Here is a 9,972-nt window from a genome sequence, read left to right on the forward strand (position 1 = left end):
ATAGACAAAGAACAATTGCAGATAGCAACGCTACCAACTTATGCACAAAAAAGCTGGCAGCATTGTTGTTTTTTTCAGATCTAGCTTTCGAATAAACTAGAAATAACACCAACGCAATGAGATTTTGTTATTACTATATTGAGGAAAATTCTACTATTAACACTGTAATGTTAACTGTAGCACGCATGTAAAATCAACAAAACAATGAAGAAAATATCATATTTTATGAAATCCAATACCGCCATGAAAAACAAAATGTTTACAGTTTTGTTGGTTGCGTTGGTACCTATCCTCTTCTCGTAAACTATCTACAGTTGACCTTTGTCTATGATTAAATCTACCTGACTGTTGCCGAGAGAGTTGAGTTGTCCTTCGCTACCTGCTTCGTTTTCTGTGTTAATATTGCATAATTGCAATATGAGTGTTTTGAATTAGTCCATAAATTATATTTGAAGATGTAGAATTAACATTACTCGTCTACTCAACTACTTCGGATATAAGGTTATGTTCTTCGTCATTCAAACACATGAACATTGAAACTGCTCTTCGTCTTTTACGTGAGTAGATTAATGTTTTATTGTCAACTCGTTTTCTGACTTACGGAAGTACATTTTAACTATTAACTTATTGCTCTTTGCGATATCACTGAATAGTACGTTTGTCTACAACCTACATAATCTTTCGGAGTTTTTTTAAATTTTATTTTCCATTTGTCACTATAAATAAGAATGATCTTTATCCGCGTGAGAAAGTGGTAATGCTTGTATTTATTTGGAAAATCCGTACTTTACCGGTGTAAAATGGTTATTTGCTTCCGTTTTGTTGATTAATTTTAATATTTTTTGTGTTTCTTAGTTAATATGTCAAGGCGTAATAGCTCTTTTATATGTTGTAAACTTTCGTCGTTCAACTAAAAACTTTATCAACTCTGTTAAAACGCTGTTCACACTTCACATTAGCTTTCAAGTGTCATTCTACTCCGACTTGATCTACGAAAATGGCCCTGTGTGAAGCTGTATATTATTCAGCCGAGGAATTAAACACACGATGCCAACTAGGTTACCGACAGGTCGGTTAAGTTGGTACCCTCGATAGTTCTTCCGGTTATCTATCTGCAGTTATAATTTTTCTATGGTTAATTCAATCGGACGGTCACTGACAACGACGGCTGTTGGGCTCCGTTCTTTGTGTTATTATCGAATTGAATTGTTATTTGAATGTTTGGAATAAGAGTCTAAATCATCGCATTTATATCTGAATGTTGAATAAACCTTTTCAGGGACGTCTTCTTAACTATTTCTTATATTAGGTTATGTTCCTCGTCATTGAAACACTTTGAAAACGTGAGTACATTTATGATAAACTTGTAGATTTTCGCTGCACGCTTAGTAGGCAACACATATTTAATAGCACCTGGTTTCAACTTAATTTTCAGAAAAACAACTAATGATGTTGTGGGAGATGGTTAAAATGCATTAAAGTTCCATTTTTTCTCGATCAAAGTTATGTTGAAGGTTAGGAAATACGCATAAATTATTGAAATAACCCGAACTAAACCCTATCAACATATATTGTACATGTTAACCCAAACCCTCGACTTAAATAGAGAGAGGTTGTCTCCATTAGATATTTAAGTTAAAATCAAGTGTGGTTTTATTAAAAAGCCTTTGCATGCATCTGAATTCTATAAGTTTACGGATGTATGTTTCACTTAGTTACTCATTTTCTGACTTAAAGAAATACATTTTTTTATATTATTTTAGATCTTTGTGATAATATTGATCGTTGCACTTGCAAATTTTCTACAAAACCTTTAGTTTTTTAATGTTTAAAACCAAAATCAAACAAACAATAATGTTGACCACAGCGTCCTCCCTGCCAGACGAAGGTTTCGATTTCGAATATAGGTCGCATCCTTATTATTAGTAAACTCATAAAACTATATATTAAACCTGGTGAAATGGTGTTTCTTATTTGTTAATTAGTTTGCAGAGTATTTCGTTGTAGTTGAACGCTCTCAAAGCTGTGCCATGTACCTTCCTAATCTGCAGAGTATAACCGTCAAGAGACATGCCGAATACAGAAGTTGATGTAGACCTGCCGGACATGAAGTATAAATGTTTGGAACATTCCGTGGGAACTGAATACACGACTGGTAAGATATATTGCTGCGAGATTGGTGTTTGTCGTGAAACTATTAATTTTCTATTAAATTGCACCATTAATAGCAGCTCATTAATAAATTAAAGTTGGGTCTTATGTCAGTGAATTGCTTTGGTGAAAGTTAAAAGTTAGGAATTTGTGATTGATCGTCAACAATGTTGAAAATAATGAATGTTTGCTTCACTTGAAACAATAATTTTGCAACAGTGTTGTCTTTCATTGTTTTATTTCAGATATGCGATATTCTAGCAAACCGATAAAATTATTCATATGTTGTTTAGGTTTATTTCATTGAGCTGACCTACGAATACATATTGTTATTATAACCGGGCGTTAAAATTCGATCATGTGCATATCGTTTAGTCACACCAAAACTAAGTAGGTATGTATACATTTTAATGTAATTTTTCTGTTTTCAGGTGAAACTAGTACGACGAAGAATTCTAATCTGCAGGGAGTCAAAGCTGAACCAGGGACTAAAGAAGAAAGTGATATTTCTTATACAGAAATTGACATTGAACTCTTAGATATCAAGAAGGAATGCTTGGAACACTCTGAAAGAATTCACAAAACCGCCGGTAAAACAATGTTTAAATATATTTTTTTATAAACTCACATAAAAATAAACCACAGTCTGAAATAAAGCATTGTTAAAAAATGCTTACTAAAACCGAACCTTTTGAAGTTGCTTAGTTTCGAGACGGGCATTTAAAGCGCTGTGTCAACATTTTCGGATTGACCTGACACGTGACTACATGGCAGGTCATTCGTATGACCAGTGAGTGACATTCAGATTTTAATGTTAATTTTAAACACCTTTTTAAAATACAAAAAGGTATTGCCAAGTGTTGTAAACTACTAGAAGTGTCGTTGCGACTGTACTATGGAATAAGCTATGGCATGATGAAATGAGCGTGATAGATTTATACATGTTAAAAATTTGTAGAATATGACTTTTTTTATCATGTCGTCTAGCTTCTTGCCACAACACTTATTATAAGGGTTAAAATAATAATTCCTTATATCATTATCTTTTTAACTTTAACGTCAAGGTTTTCTTGTTTAGAAAATCTATTACTATTTACATCAAGACAGTAGAGTTGAATATACTCTGCATCGCCTGATGACTTGATGTCTTTAGCCGTGTTTGGCGAGGAGATCTAAATAGCAAGGTACTTACCACCTTCCTCTTCCCTCTCTCTTTCAACCTCTCCTCTACCTTAAGCGTCACAACATACCCTGATTATAATGAGAGTTTTACAATTGTTTTCTCTTCCAGGTGAATCATTTATTGTTACGGACATCATTACGGTCACCCGAACTAAAGAAAAAACATTCGCATGTTCTTACTGTAACTATTTATGTTCATCGAAGTCAAACTTAATCAAACACATTCGCACTCATACAAAAGAAAAACCGTTCTTTTGCTCTTACTGTAACCATTCATGTGCACAAAAGTCACAATTAATTATACACGAACGCACTCATACCAAAGAAAAACCGTTCACATGCTCTTACTGTAACCTCTCATGTGCACAGAAGTCACAATTAATTGCACACGAGCGCACCCACACCAAAGAGAGAACAAAATTTATTTAATTTATTAAACCGTTCACATGCTCCTACTGTAATTATTCATGTTCAATAAAGCATTCCTTGATTGTACATATCCGTACTCATACTAAAGAAAAACCGTTCACATGCTCCTACTGTAATTATTCATTTTCACTAAAGCAATCCTTGATTGTACATATTCGTACTCATACTAAAGAGAAACCGTTCACATGCTCCTACTGTAATTATTCATGTTCAATAAAGCAATCCTTGATTTTACATATTCGTACTCATACTAAAGAAAAACCGTTCACATGCTCTCACTGTAACTATTCATGTTCACAGAAGACACAATTAACTGCACACGAGCGCACTCATACCAAAGAAAAACCATTCTTATGCTCTTACTGTAACTTTCCATGTTCACGGAAATCCAACTTGATTCGCCACATTCGCACTCATACAATGGAAAAACCGTTCACATGCTCCTATTGTAAGTATGCATGTTCACAGAAGTCACAATTAACTGCACACGAGCGCACTCACACTAAAGAAAAACCGTTCTCATGCTCTTACTGTAACTTTTCATTTTCACGGAAATTCAGCTTAATTTGTCACATTCGCACTCATACAAAAGAAAAACCGTTCTCATGCTTCTATTGTAACTATTCGTGTTCACTAAAGCAATACTTGATTGCACACATGCGCACTCAAGCGCACTGCAAGAAAACCCGTTCACGTGCTCTCACGGTAACCACTCATGTACACAGAAGTCACAATTAACTGCACACCAGCGCACTCGTACCAAAGAAAAACCGTTCTCATGCTCTTACTATAACTTTTCGTGTTCTCGGAAATTCAGCTTAATTTTTCACATTCGCACTCATACAAAAGAAAAACCATTCAAATGCTCCGACTGTAAGGATTCCGAACTATTAGTGTTCCAAATTTAATCGCCAGCTCGCTTGTCCAATCTGCAATTTTAATGGCAATTTCTGTCATTTTTATGGGATTTTATTTAATTTATTCACTCCCATAAGTGCTTTTGCATTATAAAATAATCTATTTGAATAATTCAAATGAGCTTTGTCGATAACGGTTTTAAAATAAATTACTTATGTATTAATTTTACGAAGAAAATTTCTTATAAAAGCTTATCACTTTGTGGTGTCATTATTTATCATAATAAAAACAAAACTTATGTACACAAAGTTATTTGTGTTTTATTATACTTATGTATTATTTTCCAAAATTTTGAATTTTGTGTAATGAACGTATGGTGATTATGATTTAGTTTTTCAATGAACCTACTTAATGTAAGCTTGAATGTAGAATTTTATAAAAACAAATTTATGTGTTTTTATTGTACAATTTTATATTTGTAGAATTAAAAATTGAAATACTTTGATTTTTTTATTTTGATTTATTTCTGCCTAATCAAGGACAAGAGTTCCTCTTTTCTGTTTCCTACGATAATGATCCAGTAATATTTTGTAAAATATCTCACTAGGACTAAGCCTATATCGCGGTTAACAATTTATAACTAATTGAAGCAAGATAAATTAATCACTATATTTATACATTCTTAACAGAAAATTGTTTAATTTTTATTTAATTTTATTTATTTATTTCACGCCTATTAAGGCTTTTACATACATATATATAAAAAAATATTTACGAAAATTATACATAAAAAATAGTGCTGGAAACGACTTTTTAAAAAAATTGCAGAAAAAGTCAAAATATCACTGAACTTGATCTACACAGCAAGCAGGCACAAAACACAAAAAATCCAAAATATTTTTTTCTGTGTCAAATCAAATTAAATACCTTTATTAAAATATTCCACTACTTGATGAAAAAAACTTCAATATGCTTATATATTGAAATTGATGTACTAAATATATCAACAACATCGTAGTATTTATTTCCTAGCTGTTGAATCCATCGCATAGGAGTGTGATATTGGGACGTTGATATAGAATTGCTACAGTAATATGGTAGGTACTGTCTTATAACCGACCTGCTTGGAGTATGAAAAGAGATTACATATAATAAATCAGGGGTATCAAACATTGAATTAATGCTTTATACAAACAGGTTAAATCGGAAATAATTCTGCGATCAGATAATTTTATTAAATTTAATGAACAAAGTACTATTATGTTAAGTATTGAAGAAGAAAAAAATGCTAATAAATCTAAACAAAACATGAAACAGATCAAGGCACTGAAAATAAAAAGAGGTCACGAACGCAAATGGTCATCCAACCAAGGAATGTTCAGAGTCTCCTGTGTTGAGTTTATGTTAAAATATCAATGAAATGTTTAATCCCAAACTATGCTTTTTACAATCTTTACCGATTTGAAGAAATAATTAGAAAGAAGAATTCGCCAGTATATAAATAGATCTTTCGGCGCCTAGGAACCAGACAAGCCAACGAAATTAACATTGTAAAGATGATGATTTTGATGATCAATCAAATTCACCAGAAGAAAGAATATTTTTGATTTCTCCAAATTAATAAATGTTAAACAGTATTAATACCCCCAAAAACCGCAAAAGTATTGGAGAAACGAAGCAGAATTCCTGATAGATGATAAATACACACATTTATGATACAGAACAGAAATTTTACAAAGACGCGTAAAACAAAATTATCTGCTGAAGATTCGAAACATTAACAAAATCATTCTGAACAAAATAACTGTTTCCAGAAAATGGTAGAGCCATCCCAGTGGATTTAGTAGTAACAGCCACTAATTTATCAACATTATAAAATGAACGTGCTTGATATCTCCGATTGTACAATGTACATCCTGTGGTCTAGAAGTGGGAAATTTAGGTTTAAAATATATTCTCTTCTATCAAGCCTCATCTAAATTTGCCTCCGCTACATTCAACGTCTTAGATAAACTTAGGACGGGTTGTTTCGGAGAATCTGAACAATTCATCAAATTTCAACGTTCATTTTCAAGTGCTGTAAAAGATTTTTTCAAGTTCTGTTTTTATTTCAGTTTTGTCAAGCAACTATCCTACAATGATATAAAAACAGAACTTGAATAAGTCTTTCACAGAACCCGAAAATGAACGTTGAAATTTGATGAATTGTTCAAATTCTCCGAAACAACCCGTCCTTAGTCTGATTTTTGCTCCAATCTTCTGCATTATTTTGAATTTTGCCAATTTAAGCTTACTGAATGTATAATTGAAATGATGGCCTAGAACAACTTTAAAGGCTGAAGGCCAGAAACATTTGATTTGTTTTTAAATTTATGCATATATATTTAATCTTACATTCTTAAAATATAAACTGAATAATCTTACATTATTTAGATACCCCAATACACCCATACCTATTTATATTAGGTTGGTGCTTGTAATATATAAAATTATGTGAAATTATTACTATGTCTGTACGTGCCTTCTGATTTTGTAATCAGAAGGTAACATTCCTAGCCAGCTTAATCGTCTCACGCCTTTAGCTGTCTGGACCGCACATAAGCGGGCCAGACCACGAATATAAGCAATGTAATAACGACTGAATGGGCTCGATAAACTTATACATTATTAGTCACCCTTGGTTGCATACAGTTCATTCAGCCCCTTTTGACGTGTGTTATACCTTTGTTGAGTGAAGTGGATGGTTTTACACATAGTGGAAATAATATTTGACCGGTCGATGGCCGAGTTGACATCGCGTTTGGGTCCTACTCAGGCGTAGTGTGTTCAATTCTTCAGCTGGCTAAGTCCTCCATCACAACACAAGCAAAATTTTCTGTGTTGGTAACCCGGGAATGTTTGTCTTTCTTTAAAAAAAATAAATAAATAAAAAATAAAAATAACATCCAATCTAGAAACAACCCAATAAATAGAGAAAACTTATTTATACAGACGACTTATCCTTAAAAATATCTCCCATTTTACCAAATCCTATTTCTCCAGTTTTTTACACTAATTCAAGGATTTACAAAGGATGTTTCCAATAAATTCGAAAAATAATGGGATATACACTTTGGAATGTAATGATGTGACGCACAGTATGTAGGTATGACTACTAGGAATTTTAAAACAAGAATCAGAGAGCATGAACTCTGTTTAAAAAATAATAACTATTACAAGTTTGCTAACCATTTAATAGAGACAGGCCATAGCTTCCTTCAACAAGGAAAAAAAATTTAAAAATAAAACATATTTCAATTTGTACGGTTTAGAAACCTTAGCATTTTACAGAAAAAATAATTTAGTTGACAGAATAATAGCTACTTTTAAGTGACAATGTGTCCCTCTTTTGTTGACTTCTCCCAACTTTCTCGCCCCCTTTCCCATCCCACCAAATCACCCCACCCACTACCCACACCTAATAAAATCTAATCTTTCTGTACTTGTATAATTTTTTAAGTTAGTTTTTAGATTGCTAGTTAATTACACGGTTGGGTCAAACCGGTAGCAAAGTAAACCGGTAGATGCTTGGAAAAAGGAAAACACAGATATTTTTCATAAATTGACCACTAATTGGTTTCATCAATTAGGTAGAAAGGAGAGTGAACTTTTACTACACAAAAAATGAAATCAAACACAAACCAAAAACAACAACAAAAACTCCAACAAAAAATAAACCATGTAAAAGATAACTTTATGTTCTAATCTTTATCATTTTGTGTATATATGTACCTACCTAGCACTTTTAAATTAAAATGCTACCCAAGCAGCAGTTAATCTTATGTTTAATTGGACATTTTATTTTATTCTATTTCTTCTCTTTGTTATTCATATTTAAACAAAATATGTTAGTAGGCTAAGGCACCAGTTAGAAGTACATATTCCTATTATTATAATGATAGATTTAAGCATCATTTTACAGACAGCAAAAAACCCTGGGATGAAATAAATAAAATTCTAGGACGTAACACAAAGAGTAACTGTGATGATGTAATATCTAGATATATGCTAAAAGATCAATCCATGGAAATTGTGACAAACCAATTTGTAAACTATTTTTCAGACAGCATTTCTTCAATGGTACACAAATGTGATTTTAGGGCATCAAATATCGTCCCGCTAGAATTGCAACATAGCTTATATATACCACGAGCGTCACTCGCAGACATAGTGAGCATAGTGAAGCTCCTCAAAAATTCAAAGTCTCCTGGCATAGACAACATACGAATGTTTGACATAAAAAGACACATAGATATCCTAGGCCCTATCTTAACACATCTGATTAACACAATTTTAACTCAGGCTGTAATACCGGATGAACTGAAGTGTAGTATTGTCAGACCTATTTCCAAAAGTGGAAAACATACCGATATAGGAAACTATAGACTGATTAGTATACTACCAGCTATAGAAAAGTTTCTCGAAAAATACTTATCTTTAAAACTAACTAAATACTTGGACTGCTTTTCTATAATAGATCCCAATCAATATGGTTTCCAAAAAAAAAGTACCGGAATGTTACTACAGGATTTTTCTAATTTTATAAATAATGAATTGAATAACAAAAGACATGTTTTGGTACTGTTCATAGACAATTCTAAGGCATTTGATAGGTACTATAGATACGACGAAATTGTTAAATATTTTGGAGGCAATAGGGGTAAGAGGAAATACACTCAAACTATTCAAAAACTTTTTAACCAACCGCCAAATCAAGGTAAAAATATCAGATAAATTTAGTGAAATAAAAAATGTCAAAACTGGAGCCCACAGGGGTCAATTTAGGGACCAACATTTTATATTATCTTTGTATCTCTTATGACAAAATTTTTTCGTTTGTTAAATATTATGTATACGCTGATGATACTGCACTTGTCAAATCCCATGAAAATTTATCTATTGCAATGAAATTGTTGCAGCAAGACTTTATTTCTTTATTAAGGTGGTCACATGATTATGGTTTACTAATTAATTCTAAAAAAACAAAACTGATGCATATAAGATCACCACATGCCAAGTATAGCGAGGCACCTCTAATCATATCTCACTCTTTTGACTGCATTCACAACAATATCACATAGCCCTGTGCATGTACAAATATCGAACTGGTTAACCACTATGTGAATCTAGGAGTTACAGTAGATTGTAACATGAAGTGGGATGTACACATTTCAAAACTGTGTAAGCGCCTTCGGTCTATTGTAGGAAGACTGTATAAAATAAAATATTATGTGCCTTTAAAAACTATGAAATTGAATTATCTGTCTCTTGCAGAATCTACCGTAAGATATGGGATAACTTCATGGGGTCAAT

General features: G+C 32.5%; 1 long non-coding RNA gene across 2 annotated transcripts; it reads left to right on the top strand.

Moving 5' to 3' along the window:
- Positions 1 to 398: 398 nt before the first annotated feature.
- LOC149409278 (uncharacterized) lies at positions 399 to 3,648 on the top strand. 2 transcript variants are annotated; one of them, XR_016305227.1, is made up of 4 exons: positions 399 to 557; positions 2,052 to 2,155; positions 2,583 to 2,741; positions 3,443 to 3,648. It is a non-coding gene; the product is annotated as an uncharacterized LOC149409278 (long non-coding RNA). The 2 variants fall into 2 exon arrangements; XR_016305226.1 differs by lacking the exon at positions 399 to 557 and having other exon boundaries at positions 1,992 to 2,155.
- The last annotated feature ends 6,324 nt before the right edge of the window (positions 3,649 to 9,972 follow it).

Source organism: Hesperophylax consimilis, unplaced genomic scaffold, assembly GCF_061612785.1.
Source record: "Hesperophylax consimilis isolate HC1 unplaced genomic scaffold, BYU_Hcon_1.0 scaffold_32, whole genome shotgun sequence".
In the NCBI taxonomy this organism is placed as follows: Eukaryota; Metazoa; Arthropoda; class Insecta; order Trichoptera; family Limnephilidae; genus Hesperophylax; species Hesperophylax consimilis.